The sequence below is a fragment of the Macrotis lagotis genome, chromosome 6 (genome assembly GCF_037893015.1).
Source record: "Macrotis lagotis isolate mMagLag1 chromosome 6, bilby.v1.9.chrom.fasta, whole genome shotgun sequence".
Classification (NCBI taxonomy): domain Eukaryota; kingdom Metazoa; phylum Chordata; class Mammalia; order Peramelemorphia; family Peramelidae; genus Macrotis; species Macrotis lagotis.
In genome coordinates, this window is record NC_133663.1 from 53534868 (window position 1) to 53555478 (window position 20611).

Below are 20611 nucleotides of genomic sequence, written 5' to 3' on the forward strand. Positions count from 1 at the left end.
TATTTAAGGCAATGGGGTTAAGTGACTTGCCCAGGGTCACACAGCTAGACAATTATTAAGTGTCTGTGGTTGGATTTGAACTCAGGTCCATCTGACTCCAGGGCCGTGTTCTATCCACTGTGCCACCTAGCTGCCCCCTCAAACACCACTTTCTTCAAAAGGCTCTTCCTATCCCCCTTGATGCCAGTGCCCTGCTTTCTAGTGAAATTACTTTGCATTGTTCCTTGGCTCCAGTTTCCATTTGACCAAAGGCTTGGTGACTTCCTGCCACTCCACTGTTGCTGGTTCATATGTCTGGGTTCCAAGCCCAGATCTCCTCACATTTGATTTCTCTTAAAAAAATGTTTTCAAGAAATTGTAGACTTGAACGATATCAACAAACATGAATATTTCTAAATACAGAGAAGAGGAAAAGAGGATATGTCTGAAACACTGATCCTCTACAGCTTGGTGTATACATTATATAAATACACACACACACACACACACACACACACACACACACACACACACCTGTGTAGGGACTAGGGTCAGGGGGAGCAACTAGCCTACGAGGGCCCAGTCTTTAAAGAGTTTTCAGTGTCTAGGTAGAGGCTTGATGAACCTGCTATGGTTCCACTTATTTTCTGTCTACTGATTTCATTGGGATAAAAAGTCTTTTAATGGGCAGAAATGGAAATAAAATCAAAGAGATGAATTCTTTCTTTTCTTCCCAAGTGGCAAGTGAGACAAAGCCAGTCATGGGCCCCCCAGAAGCAAGGTTAGGAGTGGGAGAGCCTCAAGCCCTCTCTCCTGTTTGGCTAACTCATGTCCATGAATGCATGGCAAGTTTGTTTCTTGTTTCTTTTTTGTTTTTGCATTCCTGCTCTTGGGTGAATTAATATTATATATGGAATGGATTGGCTACAACCTTCTGAGCTTCAAAAAAATTCAACAGAGACATCAAAGGCTCCCATGGCCAAAGGAGCTGATGACAGCAATAGTTAAGTTTATGGAGAAACCTGCCTAAATTACTAAGCCCAGAAGTTAATGAATACTGCCACCAAGACACCATATCCTATAAACAAGCAAAGGAGCAGCTCATCCATCAACCCTGCCATAACCAGAAAGGAACTTAGTAAAGGAATGTTTTATAGTAATCCCTTTTAAGTCTGAGCTCACTCTCCTGAGGGTGTAAAGTGTGTAGAGGGTGGAATATGATGTTATATTTCTATACCTCATCAGGAAATATTACTTTGCAAAAGCTAATTTATTTTAATTTCTTAATTGATGAACTAGCAACTGTCTAGGAAGTAGAGGAACACATCAGATTGCTTATAGGATATGGTGCCTTGGTGGCAGTATTCATTGACTTCTGGCCTTATCAATAATAATATTAGAAGCCCTTGAAGCTCTGAGGAGAGAAGTAGCCAGCAGTGGAGACCTGATCTGTCCATCCAAATTGGTTTGAAGAAGCCCATGTGATACATGGATGTGTGTATAATACACATGTAATAATAATAATACATAAATAATATACATATATTACATGCATATATTATTTTATATAGGCTTTGCATATAGTAAACAATGCATATATATAAGATTTTAGACTTTTCTACTTAGCAACATTCCATTCTGAATTTTCTTCTCCTGTGTATTCTTAAATCTTTCACTGATACTCTGTTCTTCATTTTCATCTTTTTATCTACATCATCATCATCACCAAAAACAAAAAATTCCTCCTTATTGATCAATAAATAAATAAAGTCATTCAAAAGAAATTCAGACATTAGGGTTTGCGTATGTCTTAGTCTGCTGCTATCCACTTCTCTCCATCAAAAGGGGAGTTTTATCATTAGTCTTCCTTGAGGGCAGCTAGGTAATGTAGTGGATAGAGCACTGTCCTTAGAATCAGGAAGATGTGAGTTTGAATCCAGTCTCTGACACTTACTGGCTGTGGGACCTTGGATAAGTCACTTAACCCTGATTGCTTCACATCCAGGACCATCTGCATCATCCTGATCTAAATCTGGCCACTGGACCCAGATGGCTCAGTAGGAGACAGTGAGACTAGTGATTTAGTACAGCCCCCCCCCCCCCCCCACTCCAATCCAACTCATGTGCTTGTCATGGCCTTAACTCCCTGATGTCATGGTCTTCTTTGAGAATGAAGGACAAACATTATTATTATTATCTAGCAACCTGATTTCTTATTACACTGATCAGAGTTCTTAAATCTCTTTACATTATTGAAGTCATTGTTCTCCTGCTGATTATAACGCATCACCTCATACAAATCTCCCCAGATTTCTGACTCTTTGAATTTTTTGGTTTGTTTGTCTGTTTCTTTCTCTGACAGAGCAATAATGTGCTAAATTTATATTTTCTCTTCTCAAGTGGCAAGAGATAAAATCAGAGACCCTGATCATAATCATAGCAGCATACAATTGTATAGCATTTTAAAGTTTATAAAACACTTCCTATCCATTATTTTCATATAACACTTCCACTCTTCTGACTTGTACTGGTTGCATCTACAGTGGTTACTACTACTTCCACTATGACTGACTTTATGGGTGACTATCCTGATACTAATTCACAAGCCCCCACCAATGAGCTTCCCCTTAACAATCAGCCAGAAGACATAACTAATTTTTAGAAAAAAAAAATTTATTCAATAGACATAGGAAGGACAGTTCTCACCAAGTATTTTCCTCTAAATTAAGGGTACATGAGATGTGGTCAAGGAGGAAGAAGTGTTTGCAAACTTACAGTGCAATTGTAGTGAGACAAACATAGGGGAACACACTTGCCAAGGTAGCTGACAGCTCTGGAAGTATATCTATTCTTTCTCTCGATGATTTTCACGGAGTTTTCTGAGAGATGAGGCAGTAGTGATGGACAAGTTGTTTCTATCCTCAGTTGGGCCCACTCCTCAAAGGTCAGGAAAAATCAATCAGCTGTTGGCCTTGGAGCTGGCTCTTCACCAAGCTTAGTTACCTGGATGGATGGGGTGGGAGGCTTGACCTCTGGACAGACGTGCTACTGGGCTGCTGTTGGACTGTTGCCAGCCTAGACCAAGTTGGTCACTCTGTGATGATCACAATTGTTGGATGGTGCAGGCAACTCAGCCACTAGGGTCTTCCCCTCTGCTGAGGGGGGCCACTGGCTTCACTGGGATCACTGCTTGGTTGGCAGCTCTAGTTTTTTTTTAATTTTTATTAAAGATATTATTTGAGTTTTACAATTTTCCCCCAATCTTGGCAGCTCTAGTCTTTCACCTCATTTATCGACTGGCCCAGCTGTGCATAACCGTATTTTCTTTATCTGATAAAGTTAAAACCCAGTGAATAAAAACCATAATATGTCAAATTTTGGGTACTTTAAGTAGATATCCTGCCCACAAAAGTAAGCCTGTACCACATTTAGAATGAATTTAAGAATTTATGAGACCTGGCTAAACAAATTGTTTACGGTCACATGAATGTAATGGGATCTATTGAGCTATAAGAAATGATGAATCCAGAGGAGCATGGAAAGCTATATAGGAACTGTTGTAGAGTGAAGGAAGCAGAGTCAAGAAAAAAATATGTATAGTGACTACGACAATGGAAATGGAAAGAACAACACCCCCCCACACACACACACACCCTAAAATCGAATACTGTAAAATCAGAAAAAATGAGCATGGCTCAAAATAAGAGATATGTGGAGATATTCTCACCCATTCGACCCCTTTGCTGAAATGGGAAAGCTATAAATATTGTGCAATTCACATATTTTTCAGACTTTTCAACATATTAATCAATTGTGCTGATTTTTTTTTCTCTTTTCTGTTTTAAAAAACATTACTGTTATATTAGATAGTTCTTTCTCTGGGATAGGGAAGGAAAAGTGACATGAGGAAACCAAAAATTCATTTTTATAAAGCTCCTCAAAAATGTCTAAGACTACCTGGGAGAGAAAAAAAAGAATTTTTTTTCCAAATCTACAATAATATCATATAAAAGTTGTAAAAGGGAATCACATCCCTTTTCAGCAAATATTCAACTGTGTAATATTTTTTCTAGTTTCTGCTTTTTTGGTCTTGTGTGTGTGTGTGTGTGTGTGTGTGTGTGTGTGTATACAGACCCATATAAGTTATTAAAATGAATACAAAAAGTTTGAGGTCTCTTAGCAATTTATCTGTACATGTTGCTTTTTCTTCATTGACAATAACTTCATTTGTAATATCAGGGAATCAAAGAATGTCAGAGCTGGGAAGGACCTTAGGATTATCTACTCCAATCCTGTCTTTTTTTTTAATAGAGGAAGTTAATATCCATAGAGGCAAAGTGAATTGTTTTTTTTGGGGGGGGGGGTTTATAGGTTTTTGCAAAGCAAATGGGGTTAAGTGGCTTGCCCAAGGCCACACAGCTAGGTAATTATTAAGTGTCTGAGACCGGATTTGAACCCAGGTGCTTTATCCACTACGCCACCTAGCTGCCCCCAGCTTATCATTTCTTATCCACTCCAAGGCAAAATGAATTGTGAAGAACAGGCATCTATGTGCAAGTGTTCAAAGTGCTAGACTTTGAGTCAGAAGACTTGAGTTTCAATCCTGCTTCAGACACTAGCTGTGTGACCCGGGGTAAGTCCCTTCACTTCTTGGTGCCTGTATTTTTTATCTATTAGCTAAAAATAAAGTTCCATACAAATGCTAACTATTACCATGAGATCACATGGTAATCAACTAGGTCAGGACTCAGAACCAGGACTTCAGATCAGACTGTGAAATAAGACTCCATCATAGAGCCATTTAACTAGAAACCTTGGATAAGTGGCCGGAAACAGATCTTCAAACCAATTTTGAACATTATTATTTGAATACAAGAAATTAATAAAACCTCAGCAGAAGAGGAAGAATTAGTTACTACCATGTCTCACAGATAAATATTACTAATGTAAAGGGAATGCCCCCAGGAAGAGCAGTAAAAGCTACAATTCTATAGCCCAGGAGTAGCTGGCATGAGGCCTCATCTAGTGGTGCTAGCACCTTTCAATGGGAATTTGGGGGGTTTCATGCCAGTAAGAAACAGTCCACTCTTCCTAGAAACAGCAGCAGTTTTGCAAATATTCCCTTCCATAAGGTAAGTGATGTTAAGTGTTCCAACAGAACTGGGGAGATAGTAACCAGCAACTGGGATTCCATGAGGTGAGAGTGAGGAGACAATGCAGTTCAGAGACATGGGGACAAGAGATGGGATATCATATGAGATAAACAGCAAGGTGCCCTCTCTGTGTGGTTACTATCTGGTTACATCAAAGAGTTCATGGATGCCCAAGATGCCATTGTTCACAATGAACATTTTTTTTGCAAGGCAAATGGGGTTAAGTGACTTGCCCAAGGCCACACAGCTAGGTCATTAAATGTCTGAAACCGGATTTGAACCCAGGTACTTCTGATTCCGAGGCCGGTGCTCTATCCACTGCACCACCTAGCCACCCTTCACAATGAACATTTAACCAGTGGCTCTTCCAGTCTATTCAGCTGTAGTGCACCTCTACTTCCAACTCCAGATCTATGATGCTAAGGAACTTTTACTCAAAAGAATTTGGAAAAGATGGGAACTATCAAAATAGATGACTCCAGATAGAATTCCATCTAAAGGAGAAACAGGACATTCTTTTTGGAGTAAGGAGACAACCAACTAAATGTGAGTCCCCAGCTCTGGAGGTTGGTGAATTGGATGAATTTGGTGAATCTGACTTTGATCCTTTCCCTATCAATTCACCACATTAGAATAGAACAAAGGGTGGCCTAAAAAGTGAGAAAGGAGTTTAACCAGACAAGCAGAGGGGTTAGCTCTAGACTGAAATAAATCTCTCCAAATTCTCCCCCCATATCTTCAGCTAAATGCATTCCAGCTGTTGGGAATTAAAAAGGATGAGAGTTGTTCACCCAGGGGACTGTACCCTGATTCTCCTCTAACATTCTGATCTATTTCTTACCAGTCATAAAGCCTTCTATCAAATACTGCCTTAGGGTATGTGGGGAAGGAGCTGTGTATATTGTGTCTGTTTTGGTAAAACATGTTTTCATTGGTATAGAGAAGTGAGGGTGAGGAAAGACCTTGGACCAGTATAATTAACTTTGATTTGCACCCTATAGCCTGGGGTTAGAGTAATTTGCCTAAGGTATATTTGAGTCAAGACCCAGGCTTTCCTCTCTATTATCAGTCAATCAACATCTAGGTGGTATTCACAAAAGAAAATATGAATGTCATATTGTCCAATGAAAGAAAACAAAAAAGAAATATGTGGAATAGAATTTGAGAAATAAAAATATATTAGAAATTCTAGACTCTGGGGCAGCTAGGTGGTGCAGTAGATAGAGAACCCGCCCTGGAGTCAGGAGTTCAAAACCAGCCTCAGACACTTAATAATAATTACCTAGCTGTGTGGCCTTGGGCAAACCATTTAACCCCATTTGCATTGCAAAAACTAAAAAAAAAAAAAAAAGAAATTCTGGACTCCACTTAAGAATAGTTGGAAGAAAAAGTTAAAAGGTTAATGTAATTTAAGTCATCAAAGCAGCTTTAAAAAGGCAAATTGAAATCATTAAAAACTTTATTTTGGGGCCTTGAAAACCATAGAAATCAAAACAAAGAATGGCTTTCCTCCCTTCCTCCTAAAGAAGAGGTATGGACCAGCTTGTCCCCAGGAGAAAAAAATAGATGGGTGATCCTTATGGAAGGCACTTGGTGACGCAGTGGAAAGAGTGCTAGAGTTCAAATCTTAACCCATATAATTACTAATTGTGTGATCTTGGGCAAGTCACTTAACGCTGTTTGCCTCAGGTTCTTCACCTGTAAAATGAGCTAGAGAAGGAAATGACAAACCACTCCAGGATCTCTGCAAAGAAACCCCCAAATGAGGCCCTTGAAGAGTCAGTCTTGACTCAAACAACTCATCAAAAAATCTTATGGAATCCAGTTTTATTGATCAATATGGATTATATAAGGAAACTGCAGAAACTGTGCCACAGAGCTCTTCCATCTGAAAAACTTCAGCACCCACTAATACCTACCACAGCCTGGTGACTATAATTACCAATGAGATAATTATCTTTCACAAACTAGACCACAGTGTCCTATGTTAGAAAAACGAGTCTCAATACAGCCTTGAGATTTCAATTACAGACCGTATTGGAACTGGATCATTATCACAGACTAAATTGTTGCCTCCAAAATCACCCTGCATAACACCAAGCGACAAAAATTTAAGAACAATATTTTTAATAGCTGTCACCACAAGAAGTGCTCGTAATCTCCAACTAACATGGGAGGGAAATCTGTCCAAAAATAGAGATCTAATGGAAGAAAATCAAATCATGCAGTATAACAAGATGAAGTTTGGAGAGCATCCTTGTCATTCTGTCTGCTAATGAGGATGTCCCCAAGATACTTTCAGAGTTTACAGGAGATAAGATTACATCCCCATCATTTTATTCAATTACACAAACAGTTATTTTATCAAGCTCTTCAATAGTCTTATTAAATATAAAGGAAAAATATGTAACAGAATGACAACTTGGCCCAGGACTGTTTCTATTTGAATTAAAAAGAGAGAGAGAGATGAGAAGAAGAGTCAAATTCAGGTTTGTGATATATTAACTCACTGATCTTCACAATTCTGTGAAGTTTGGGCTATGGAGCTTTTTATCCCTATTTTATAGATGAGGAAACTGAGACTTAGGAATGATATGATCAGAACACTATCACACCACTTGTAGGGCTATGTAATCATTTTTTGTCACAGGGTCCTTTGCTGATGGACTCCTCAGAATAATGTTTGTTGCCTATATTAAGAATTAAAGGAAATGTCACATGTCAATGAAAACAAAGATGTAAATTTTTCTCCATTAGACCTCTAGATACAGGATTCGATTAGTTTTGTTGTTCAGCCATTTTCAATCTTATGAGACTCTGTGACCCCATTTGGGGTTTTCTTGGCAGAGATACTGGAGTGTTTTGCCATTTCCTACTCCAGCTCATATTACAGATGGGGAAATTGAGATAAACAGGGTGAAGTGACTTGCCCAGGATCACCCAGTTAAGTGTTTGAGGCTGGATATGAACTCAGGAAGATGAGGCTCTGTACACTATGCTCAATCAGTCAACAACAATGTGCCATATACTCTGCTTGGTCCTGGAGATACAAAACCAAAAAGGAAATCATTTCCGGCCTCAAGGAACTTGTAGGGAAGCAATATATACATATATAGCAAATACAAACATTACTGACTTTAAGTAATAAGGCAATAAGTATTTATTCATGTCCGTGACAGAACAGAAACAGTCCCTGCCTTCAAAGGCATCCTATTTCAAGGGTGGAGACAACCAAAATGGTGCACGTAAGACAGATATGGAGTAGATGGAAGATAGTCATGGAAGGGAAGGCCCTCAAAGCTGGGGGGGAGCAACTACTCACATCCCCATGTTCTTCTCTGGGAGTCAGTGATATTCATTTACTTTTATTTCCTGGGGCTCATCTGTATCCCACCAATAACTGAAAGAGAAAAGAACCCATGCTCTACAGTGTCCTCAGGACACTGCCCATGCCAGTCTCCATTTACCACTCTGCTGCCAGCATAGCTCTCTGGTTTCCAGGCAGCTCAACCTTCACCCATCCTATCATTGCTCACCTCACTCCATACTTCCCAAAATCCACAGGTGAATTTAAGCAATTTGCATCCACATTGTTCAAGATTACTTGAGGAGGGGATATTATTTTATGATTGCCTCTAGCTGCCCTTTCCAATTCTAATATTCTCATACCCTGTCCATTCTGTCCAAGAGACCTTTTCTCCTTACAAATATATTTACTTTAGATAATTTAACTGATAGAATACAAAATGTGGCCATGGAAAGCAAATTCTGTCCATAGCAGTTTTTTTTAGCCTTTCCAACAGAGCTTTCTTCATCACTAACAACTTTTTAAGAACAATCATCTTTTTATAGCTTCCTTTTTTTTCCCATGATGGTGAGTAATTATTATAGAAAATATCTTAGTTTTGCCAAGGGACCAAAGAAACTATATCTACATAGCACTTTATTAACCCACTAGATTATACTCAGGATGGAGGGAGAAGCAAGGCAATTTAACATCCCTGGCATCCAGACAGAGAAATGATCCAGAGCTTTTCACAAATGAAAACCTGATCAGTCAGGAGATGATTAACTAATGTCAAACTCTATCCTCTGTCTAACTAGGCATAAGTCAAGCTCTGGGGTACCATGGAGTTACATAGTTGAATCTGGCTTAAAAACATATTCTAGGTCAAAAGTCTATTCCAGTCTCAGATGATCCCAGAGACTCAGATCATAACATCACAGAGCTGCCCTTGCCGGGATCTAGGCCTGACATAGATATGGGGATCCGTTACAGGACCTCAGAGATATCTGAAATCAAATCAGAAACCTCAGTAGCAAAATGGAGGATCCAGAACTATCCTTAACCTGAAGTCAATTCAATGATGGCAGCATTCATTAAGAACCTACTCTGAGAAGGGCAAAAAAGCAGGGGGGCACAGTAAACAGAGGGCTAGCCAGGAGGTCTTGGGTTCAAGGGCTAACTCAAAACGTCCCAGCTGTGGAGTTGTGAGTGAGACATGTAACCTCTTGATATCCCAAAGGCCATTCCTTGTGACTGTTAATTACAGATGAGTTACTGATCTCTATCAGAAGTTTCCTGCTCTAATGGAATCACAAGTCTATTCCTTTTCTCTTGACCCAAAAAAACATGTGCAAGCCAATATATTAGCCTCCAAGGGATGCAGATGCTACTTTCAAAGAGTTTATAAATAGAGGGACATGGTTCATGTACAGATAGCTGCAAATGAGGGGAAAATGAGTCAGGTGCAAAGGAGAGGTCCAGATGATTCTGGGGGTGGGAGGTCAGTCTGGGAAGGCTTCATGGAAGGGGTGGCACCTTCGTTAGGCCTTAAAGGAAGGCTAAAGTAGATGGAGGTGGGCAAGGATTTGGAGATAAAAGGGAGGTCAGGATGAGAAATATAGATTGTACATACATACAGATATTAATCAGGAAGACCTGAAATCACATCTGGTATTAGATGTCTTGGATAATAATTCAAGGGCAGCTAGGTGGCAAAGTGGATAGAGCATTGACCCTGGAATCAGGAGGACCTGAGTTCAAATTTGACCTGACATTTACTGACTGTGTGACCTTAGACAAGTCCCATAATCCTGAATGCCTCACATCCAGGCCCATCTCTAGTTGTCCTGATTCCTATCTGGCCACTGGACCCAGATAGACTCTGGAGGAGAAAGTGAGGTTGGTGACTTAGCACAGCATCCCCCTCACTCAAATTCAATTCACATGCTTGTCATGGCATCATCTCCCTTGATGTCATGGTCTTCTTTGAAAATGGAAGTATGGGGGCAGCTAGGTGGCGCAGTGAATAGAGCACCGGCCTTGGAGTCAGGAGTACCTGGGTTCAAATCCAACCTCAGACACTTAATAATTACCTATCCGTGTGGCCTTGGGCAAACTACTTAATCTCATTGCCTTGAAAAAAAAAACTCTAAAAAAAATGAAGGACGAAGGACCCAGTTGACTCCGGAGGACAAAGTGAAATTGGTGACTTAGTACAGCCTCCCACTCACTCAAATCCAATTCACTTGCCTGTCAGGGTATCACCACATAATGGTCTTCAAGAATGATGGATTAAAAAAATCATATAATTATAATTATTATATTGTTATTATCATTATTAATTTTTTTTTATTTAAGGCATTGGGTTAAGCGATTTGTCCAAGGTCACACAGCTGGGTAATTATTAAGTGTCCAAGTCTGCATTTGAACTCAGGTCCTCCTAACTCTAGGACTGGTGCTCTATCTACTGTGCCACCTAGCTTCTCCAGTTATCATCATTATTAATCTCACATAAGTCACCTAACTTCTATTTGCCTCAATTTCTTAACTGTAAAATGAGGCTAATAATATCACCTACTTCCCACAGTTTGAGAGAGGAAAAAATGACAAACTATTTGCAAAATGCTTAGCGTAGTATCTGGCTATAATACTAGTTTATTATTTTCATTGTTATTTTAAATTAGAGAATCTTAAACTTAGAGGTTGTAATTAAATACACAGGAGTAGATGAAATGGCCAAGGAAAGAATGTGTTAATCAAGCAACTAAAAAATATTTAGTAGGTGCTGGGTTCAGGGTTTGGACTCCTTCCTGGTTCTCTAGGCTTCTTTTTTCACCATGGAATTTCTCTTTCCCCTGAAGTCCCTTCCTCTAATTGGTTGGCTCTTCCCAAAAACCTCCATAAAAAAAAATGTCCAGGTCAATTGGGTTCATTCCTTCAATGATATTCAACTCACTGAACTTCTTTTGTTTTTTAAATTTATTTATTTATTTTGAGTTTTACAATTTTCCTCCTAATCTCACTCCCCCCCCCCCACAGAAGGCAGTCTGTTAGTCTTTTTTTTTAATTTATTTTTATTAAAGATATTATTTGAGTTTTACAATTTCCCCCCCCATCTTGCTTCCCTCCCCCCACCCCCCGCCACAGAAAGCACTCTGTTAGTCTTTACTTTGTTTCCATGTTGTACCTTGATCCAAATTGGGTGTGATGAGAGAGAAATCATATCCTTAAAGAAGAGAAGAGAAGTCTCAGAGGTAACAAGATCAGACAATAAGATATCAGTTTTTTCTAAGTTAAAGGTAATAGTCTTTGGTCTTTGTTCAAACTCCACTGTTCTTTCTCTAGATACAGATGATATTCTCCATTGCAGACAGCCCAAAATTGTTCCTGATTGTTGCACTGATGGAATGAGCAAGTCCTTCAAGGTTGGTCATCACTCCCATGTTGCTGTTAGGGTGTACAGGGTTTTTCTGGTTCTGCTCATCTCACTCAGCATCAGTTCATGCAAATCCCTCCAGGCTTCCCTGAAATCCTGTCTCTCCTGGTTTCTAATAGAACAATAGTGTTCCATGACATACATATACCACAGTTTGCTAAGCCATTCCCCAATTGAAGGACATTTACTTGATTTCCAGTTCTTTGCCACCACAAACAGGGCTGCTATAAATATTTTTGTACAAGTGATGTTTTTATCCTTTTTCCTCATCTCTTCAGGGTATAGACCCAGTAGTGGTATTGCTGTATGCACATTCTTGTTGCCCTTTGGGCATAGTTCCAAATAGCTCTCCAGAAGGGTTGGATGAGTTCACAGCTCCAGCAACAGTGCAATAGTGTCCCAGATTTCCCACCAACCTTCCAACAATGATCATTATCCTTCCTGGTCATATTGACCAATCTGAGAGGTATGAGGTGGTACCTCAGAGAAGCTTTAATTTGCATTTCTCTAATAATTAATGATTTAGAGCATTTTTTCATATGGCTATGGATTGCTTTGATCTTCTCATCTGTAAATTGCCTTTGCATACCCTTTGACCATTTGTCAATTGGGGAATGGCTTTTTGTTTTAAAAATATGAATCAGTTCTCTGTATATTTTAGAAATGAGTCCTTTGTCAGAATCATTAGTTGTAAAGATTGTTTCCCAATTTACTACATTTCTTTTGATCTTGGTTATATTGGTTTTATCTGTGCAAAAGATTTTTAATTTAATGTAATTGAAATCATTTAATTGGTTTTTTGGTGATGTTCTCCAACTCCTCCTTAGTCATAAACTGTTCCCCTTTCCATAGATCTGACAGGTAGACTAGTCCTTGATCTTCTAATTTGCTTATAGTATTGTTTTTTATGTCTATGTCCTGTAACCATTTGGATCTTATCTTGGTAAAGGGTGTGAGGTGTTGGTCTAATCTAAGTTTCTTCCATACTAACTTCCGATTATCCCAGCAATTTTTATCAAAGAGGGAGTTTTTATCCCAATGGCCGGACTCTTTGGGTTAGTCTGTTAGTCTTTACATTGTGTGATGAGAGAGAAATCATATCCTTAAGGAAGAAAAATTAAGTATAAGAAATAGCAAAATTACATAATAAGATAACAGGTTTGTTTTTTTTAATTAAAGGTAATAGTCTTTGTTCAAACTCCACAGTTCTTTCTCTGGATACAGATGGCATTCTCCATTGCAGACAGCCCCAAATTGTCCCTGATTGTTGCACTGATGGAATGAGTGAGTCTTTCAAGGTTGATCATCATCACCCCACCCCCCATGTTGCTGTTAGGGTGGACAGTGTTTTTTTGGTTCTGCTCATCTCGCTCAGCATCAACTGAATTTCTTTCTTCACCATACCCCCTCTCCCCTTACTTTTGAACTTCTCTTCATGGGCTACAATTCACCTGTTAGAATGCAAGCTCCTTGAGGTCAGGGTTTATAGTTCTTTTTAATGTATATGCATTCCTAGCACTCAGTCAGGTGTCTGGTTCATAATAAATGCTTAATAAACAATTTGTTGACAACTTGGGTGGCAGACTGTCCCAGGCACCAGAGATACAAAGGCAGAAAACAAGCAACCCTACCCTACAAGTCAACATGAATGCAATGCATCTTGTCTTTGTGAGTAAATATAAAACAAATGCATTATTATAAGATAACTTGGAGGGATCAGAAGAGCCTGTAGCAGCTGGGAAATCAGGAAAGGGAAAGATCTCATGTAGAAGGCTAAACTTTGATGGCAACTGGGATTCCATGAGGTGAGAGTGAGGAGACAATGCAGTTCAGAGACATGGGGACAAGAGATGGGATATCATATGAGATAAACAGCAAGGTGCCCTCTCTGTGTGGACTACTTCCTATGTGAAAAGGAGAAACCTAAATAGTAAAACTGGAAGGGAAGGGAATGCAGGTTGTGAAAAGCTTTCATGCCAAATGGAGGAGGCGGATTGGATCCCAGGAGCTCTAGGGAGCCACTGAATTTATTGAGGGGTGCCATGCAGTCTCACATACCCTTGAGGAATATAACTTTGGCAGCCATGTGGAGAATGGATTGAAGAGGGTGGAGATACAAGGCAGGAAGAGCAATTAGGAAGCTCACAGGATCATGCAGGTCAGAGGAGTTGAGGGATGAAGAGGGGGAAGAGAAAGGAAGGAAAGGAAAAGGAGGATAAAATGGAAAGGGAAGGGAAGGAAACAGGAAGGGAAGATGAGAATGAAAGGGAACACAGAAAGGGAAGCAAAGGGAAGGGAAGGATCTGGGGGAACTCTCATATTTTAAGAAAATGTTTCAGGGCAGCTAGGTGGTGCAGTGGATAAAGCACTGGCCTTGGAGTCAGGAGTACCTGGGTTCAAATCTGGTCTCAGACACTTAATAATTACCTAGCTGTGTGGCCTTGGGCAAGCCACTTAACCCCATTTGCCTTGCAAAAAAAAAAAAAAAACCTAAAAAAAATGTTTTAAAGATCAAAAGGAGAATAAAGTGCCATCAAGTTCAGAAAAGGACCAGAGAACCTAAAAAGTATAGCAACACTAAACCCAAGAGAGACAGAAATACTCAGAAAGATGATGATTCAAATGCTTTAGAGAGAAATGAAAAGGATGAGGACAGATAAGAGTTAGCAAGAAAGAGGGCAGGTGGTGATTAGGTGACAAAGTGGATAGAGCACGGGCCCTGGAGTCAGGAGGACCTGAGTTCAAATCTGTCCTCAGACACTTAATAACTACCTTGCTGTGTGGCCTTGGGCAAGCCACTTAACCCCATTCATTGCCTTGTTAAAAAAAAGAAAAAGAAAAGAGAGAGCAGTGAAGCTGGTGAAGTGGAACCACTAAGTTCAAATCTGGCCTGAGACACTTGCTATCTGAGTGGCTCTGGGCAAATCACTTCACCCTGTTTGCCTCAGTTTCCTCATCTGTAAAATGAGTTAGAGAAGGAAATGGTAAATCCTTCCAGTGTCTTTTCTAAGAAAACCCCAAATGAGATCACAAAGAGTCAGACAAGAGAATAAACGATAAAAAAAAGAAAGAAGTCATCAATGTCCTTGAATAGAACAGTAGTGAGCCTGGATACCAGACTGTAAAAGACTAAGGGTAGAGGTGGGTGGTGAAGATGGAGAGGCAGCAAGTACAAACTATTCTTTTTAGAAGTGTGATTGTTTAAGGGAAAGTCCAAAATAGAAGAATAGCTCAGAGGAGTGGCTGGGTCAACAGAAGGTTTTGAGATTAGTTTTTGTTTTGGAATCATTTTCTTATTTAATCTGGTGGAGATCTGAATATGTTTTTCGGCTGAAGGAAAGGATTGGTAGACAAGGTTCTTAACTTAGGATCTTTTAAATTTTTTTTAAAAATGGTTTGATAATGGCATTTTAATAAAATTCTTCCTCTGCAATCTGGTGAATTATTTTAAGCATCTAAATGATGGACCCAAGAATGGGTCCAGATTCATCCAATTGTCAAAGGAGTCCATGATACCCACAAAATGGTTAAAATTCCTTGCTATTGCAGAGAGATTAAAGAGGCATGAGAAAGTGGGGATGGATGAAGGAGCAAGGTCAGCAGGAGGCAGGAGCCAACATCCTATACAGCTGCCCACTCCCTCCCTGGCAAGGCTTGGCACTCACCGCCACAGTACAGGGAGGAGAAAAGTTTTCTTTCAAAGACATGTGGGTTCTAGTATTTTCCTCCTATCTCTTTTTTCCTGGCACTAATTCTCTCTCCCAACCTATTCAATGCAGTCCAAATGCACACATGTATTTTAATGACAAAATTAAACCCAGGAATTAGGGAACCTCTGGCCTCTCCCTTACAGGAATTTAAGGGAGAGGCCACTTAAACCCTAAGAAACAGGTTCAAAAAGGAAAGGCAGAGGATTTTTTCCCTTTCTTTTGCATGATAAATGATTTTATTTTAATTCCTATTCTATTAAGGCATAATCTCCTGCTTAATTTAATTATTTTTCATGAACAGAAACTGATTTTCTGATTCTAATTAAGAGAAAGAAAAAACAAAAAAAAAACCCTTGTAGTGAATAGATCCATTAGATCGTGAGCTTTTCTTTGTTTTCAGAGAGCTTACAGGCCTTGGCACATAGTAGGAACTTAATAAATGTTTATTGATTCTGACTTTGAAAATGGAAGCACTTTTTTTTTAACCTTTCTAACAGTTTTAGTGAGGGTAGAGCACCTCTATCTCAGCTGTCAATCATCTTTGATTCTGGGTTCCAGTCACAAGGACACAAGCAGCCAGGAGCTGCTGATTGTGGATATCCTTTAAGAAAAGGCCATAGATTAGGTCTAACAGAGGGAGCCAGATCCTGTCTCCAGATCCATGGGATAAGCCCCATTACACCTCTCTACATCAATAATATACAGTTGTGAGGGTGAACAAATCCATAGCCTCAGTTTTGTTCAATGGAGGATGTTTAAATCATCTCTGCTAATCACTCATCACTATTCAATAGTCACATCCTTAGTCTTGTTCCTTCTTCCTAATGTCCATACCACTAGGCAAGAAAACAGCTTATTCTTGATATTATAGCTATTCTGTTTCCTACAAAGACCGGATTCCTTAGAAAGAACTCTCCTGAAATACCTCTTAAGACTTACTTTAGAAGCTAAATTTATAGCTCTAGATTGATTTTCAGGATCTGAGTTGGGGAACACCACCATATTACCTCCTCTCCAAGAACAGTTTGGTTAAATTGGTTAATGATGATTATGGATTTGCACCAACCCATCCACACTCTCCTGACTGGCAGTTATCATTTGAGAGCTAGTTAGCTGTGGTACAAATTCCCTCTCTTTCCATATACACATACATGTATATAAATGGACACACAGTTCTATATACAGGAACACCATCTGTGGCTGGAGGAAAAAAAAAACCAAACCCATTCAGCTCTGGGGATGCCATTATTTTCATTCTTGTAGCTAATTAACTCACTGAAGTTTAAATAATTAGCTTCAAGCCCTTACAAAAAGTCAGTCCTAGTCAATCAAACAGTCAATTTTGTCTTATCCTTAGTCAATAAGCATTAATAGGAGCATCCTCAGAGGAGGCAAGTCGAGAGGGGAGATGTTCCATTTCCTCTCTGAAAGCCACTACTCCTCAAGCAGTCCAACCAAGCAAAAGGCAAAAATGAATGAGGCTTTGTCCAGGCTATTTAAGAAACAGGTCTGCTTCCACAAAACCAATCCTACCCATTAGACTGTAAGCACCTTTAAGGCACAGGTGGTTACTGCCATTTTTTCACCCCAATAGGCTTTTAACAAATGCTTGTGGGACTAACCACAAGCAAGGCAGGAGATTCTGCCCAAAGAACATGACAGAAATGAGCCCATTTGTCTGGATTTAGAAAGCAGACCATATGGGCTGGGGCTCAAAGAAGGATGGATTTTAGAAGTCCCTTCCTGTATCTTCTAGGCAGAGGCATAAAAACACAAGGGAGGCTTTGTGATGACTCTAGTCACCAAATTACAGAATCTCAGTTGGATCTTGTTTAGTCTTGTCAGCACCCAACCAAGAATATATTCAACAAATGGTCATGCAGGGTTTGGTTGAAGACCTCTGGTGAAGAAGAACCCTTCTCCCCATAGCCCATTCCCCTTTAGGACATCTCTAATGATTAGGATGTTTCTCCCAATATCAAGTCTAAACTTAGCTCTCCTGAACTTTGACCCACTGTTCTAAGAAGATGAAGAAGAGTAAGTCATCTCATCTCTAGGACAATCCTTCCCTTTCTTCAAGTTCTCCTATGAGTTTTCATATGACATCATCATGAATCCCATCAGTCTGGTCACCCTTTTCTGGGCAATTTCCCTCTTGCAACGTTCTTCCTAAGATGTGATGTACAGAAATGAACACAGCATTCCAGTTGTGATCTGAGTAGGGCATGATAGGACCATACTATCATTTCCCTGGTCCAAGACACCATCCTTCTTATTTTTGTATTTTTTTTACAAGGCAATGAGGTTAAGTGGCTTGCCCAAGGTCACACAGCTAGGTAATTATTAAGTGTCTGAGGCCGGATTTGAACCCAGGTACTCCTGACTCCAAGGCTGGTGCTCTATCCACTGCGCCACGTAGCTGCCCCTCCATCCTTCTTTTAATGTTCCTAAAGTGACAGACATTATGAGCATTGTGGTGGACTTGATATCATATGGGTTTGAAGGTAGGAAGATGTGGATTTGAATCCTGCCTCATGGGCAGGTGACATGGGCAAGTCACCTAATCCCTATAAGCCTCAGTTTTCCCATCTATACAATGAAAGAGTAGGACTCAATAACCTTTAAGGTCCTTTCCAATTTTAAATCTAAGATGATCTACCATGTGTCATGGTTGTCTCATCATGAATTTGTAATCTACTCGGGACTTTTCCAGGTGAATAACTATCTTCCATATCTTTCCTGAATTATACTTGAAAAATTGATTCTTGATTCCAGGTGTGATGTTATCTATCCCTCTTAAATCTCATTTTATTTGAATAACCACAACTTTCTGGGTTGACCAGTCAACCAGAGAAATTAAGAAGCATTTATTAACTGCTAAAAAAAAATAAACACAATACTATGTACTGGGATTTCAACTGCAAGCAAAAAGCAAGCCCTTGCCCTCATTTAACAGAGGGAAGATAACACACACAGATCCTTATCAAGCTCTTTAGGAATCCTGAATCTTGACAATAAAGTTGGCTACCCCTCCTAACTTTGTTAGAACCTTAGGTAGGCATGCCATGACATCTATCTTGAAGTCCTGGAGGCACAACATAAAGAAGTTGGGTGGTGGCCATGTCTGAGGGTCATTATCATGGCAGGGTCATCTTTATTCTCCCAAACAAGGCCAGGCATCCCCAAGGTCCTGAGTAAAAGGCCCATCTGTATGCTATGCCTCAGTAGGTAAAGAGAGGAACCAACTGGATTCTTTTCACTCCTCAAACTATGACCAGAAGTATAATACTCTAATGGTTAGTGCTTTCATCCAGTATTGATACAACTGTTAAAGATGATAAAGGGATGAACAATCAGCATCGATTGAACAATATAAATTAGCAGCACTTTAAAAAATAAATATTTGTTCAGGATGCTCAGTACATCTTGCTATTGATTGAATACAGAAGAATGCTATGCTAGGAATAGCCTATTTCTTAATTTTTTTTCCAACACTTTGAGTTATGAGGTTTACAATATGGAAATTTTGAGGTTATTTAAAAGGGGGAAACAGACCTGTTTTACCAAGCACAGTCAATTAGATATGATTTAGTTTGTAATAGGTAATATACTATGTTGACAAGCACATTTGCTTCCTGGGTTCAAATCTTACCTCTGCTGTTAACTACAGGGATGTCCTTAGGTCTTCTGGGTCTCGTTTCCACATCTTCAAGATGTTAACAAAAATCCCTTTCCACTCTAAATTCTGTGATATTCACATTGAATAGGTCGGTGCTGCTGTCCTACAACCACCTCCACTGCTGTTTCCTACAGAATCCAATGGATAGCCCTAGAGGCCCGGAATTAGTGGTTCCCAAAAGACCGCCAACCCAGCCTCCACCCCAGCCCCTGAGGCTACCACTGAGCAGTCCACCATTCTCCTAATCACCAACACCAGCTGCTGACCAACTGTCACCAGTAGGCAGCCAGGTCAAAGGGCAGCAGGCACAGCAACACTACCATCCCCTCAAGCGCCCCTGCTTTAGCCCCTGCCACTATTATCCCAGCAAGCCTCCCCCCATAACTATCACAAAAAGAAACTATTCTTGTGGAGGTGCAACCTGTTAACTATGTCAGCAGGTGAAGCAGACACTGCTCCTTAGCACCGACAAGTGATGCAGGCCCAGAAAAGAAAGCCCTTGTTGAAATTGTGCAATAGGGACTGCTAGGTGATGTAGTGGATGGAGCACCAGCCCTGGAGTCAGGAGGACCTGAGTTCAAATCTGCCCTCAGACACTAATTACCTAGCTGTGTGACCTTGGGCAAGTCACTTAACCCATTGCCTTACCAAAAAAACAAAAAAAAAGAAATTGTGAAATAGCTCTAGAACAGATGTGGGTCCATCAGGAGAAATGATATTAAAGAGGCATTCCCATATGCTTTGATGCTGTACCAGACCTTTCAACATTAGATTTTTTTTTAGGTTTTTTGCATGGCAAATGGGGTTAAGTGGCTTGCCCAAGGCCACACAGCTAGGTCATTATTAAGTGTCTGAGACCAGAGTTGAACCCAGGTACTCCTGACTCCAAGGCCGGTGCTTTATCCATTACGCCACCTAGCCACCCCCGTACCGGGCCTTTCCATCTGAATCGTAGCTGAAATCTTCTGTAGGGTGGTCTTGCTTATCAGACTGTGAGAGTTGTGAGAGCAGGGTTAGTCTTTTTTTTATTTGCACCTCCAAGCTTAGCAGAGTGCTTTGTAGATCATAAGTGCCTAATAAATGCTTTTTCATTTATGGATTCCTTCATTCCAATGTGGAGAATAATATAAAGGTACCTTTAAAAAAATGTAGCCCCAGCTGGGTTGGTCTCCAGTCATTTTCCACTGATCACTGGTTTCTATGTAATGGAAACTCGACTCTCTTTGGAGAAACTCATCCCTAGCCCCGGGTCCTACTTATTGAGGGCTTCCATGTGATAAGTGAGATACAGAGATGGTTTTATCTCATTTTAGAGATAACTAGGAAGTTGGCATGTAGGAATTTCCAGTGCCTGGCTCCAATCTTCTT